Consider the following 1,166-nt stretch of genomic DNA (forward strand, 5'->3'; position numbering starts at 1 on the left):
TGTTTATTTACTTTTATTAGCATGGAAAATTATTATTTTCATTGAAACGTATCTTTGATTTAAACAATTAAACAACATTTTTCTTCATACTTTTTAAATCAGAAATGCTTATTTACTTTTGAAACTTTGTTCAGAATTTAAAAAAATAGTTTATGATGATTTAAATGGAAAGCATTGATTTTGTGAAGAAAATAACCTTACAATAAAGAACAAAAAATTAGCCGTTTTTTTTAGCCATTTTCTGTTAAGTCTAGCCGGAATTTGGCCGATTTTAGAGCCTGAGTTAGCCGATTTCGGCGAGAGGCATCTGGCAACACTGAAGGAAGCTTCAGTCTGTAACGTGCCGGTGTTGAAAATACTAAAGGTCTGTGAGGTTGAAAGATTCAGTGTAAGAAGCTGGTTGCAATGGCCCAAGTTATTTTTCTTAAGAAATACAGTTAAGTTGATTCCAGATAACAGCGCACCGTGTTAAGCGAGATGCACAGGCACAAGATTTTATCGTTATTTTTATAGCCTTGTATCATGAACCGGCTAAACGATGTTTTGTCGAACAAAGGGACGAGTTGACGGGAGGAATGGTAAGAAGCCGGTATGATATATTATAGATAAAATGGTCATAATCTCCTAGAACTTGTTATACCTGCATAAAGGTGATGCAACAATGTATAAATACCGGTTTCAGATCGTTTTCGAATCACGCCCACGGCGAACGGCAAAAATGCGCAAGAAACCGGTAAAAAGTACGTCGTCCGTAATCAGGCTATATGTGTTATAGATTGTGATTGCAAATATTTTTTTTTGCATATTTCGAAAACTAGAATAGTTTAACGATGTGATATAAGCAATGTAATAAAAATGAAAATAATGCAATCGCCATTAAGCGCCGAATGTCCGTTGTATATGCCTATAGCACGGACTGCCACGCCTCTCGATACTATGGCGAAGCTAAACTGTCTAAGCAATTGCAAAATAATTATCAACACTGAGGCTGTACTTGAGTATATATAATTTCCATAACGTAACAAATATTTACGTGGCGGAAAAAACCGTACCTTTATTTAGTTACCCCGTAAATTGTTTTGTGATTTGTAAATAATTTGATATTAGTCGGAAACAGCACGACCCACACTTTTGACAAAACGGACGGAGGTTTGTTTAGGTTAATG

This window comes from Penaeus monodon, chromosome 27 (assembly GCF_015228065.2).
Source record: "Penaeus monodon isolate SGIC_2016 chromosome 27, NSTDA_Pmon_1, whole genome shotgun sequence".
In the NCBI taxonomy this organism is placed as follows: Eukaryota; Metazoa; Arthropoda; class Malacostraca; order Decapoda; family Penaeidae; genus Penaeus; species Penaeus monodon.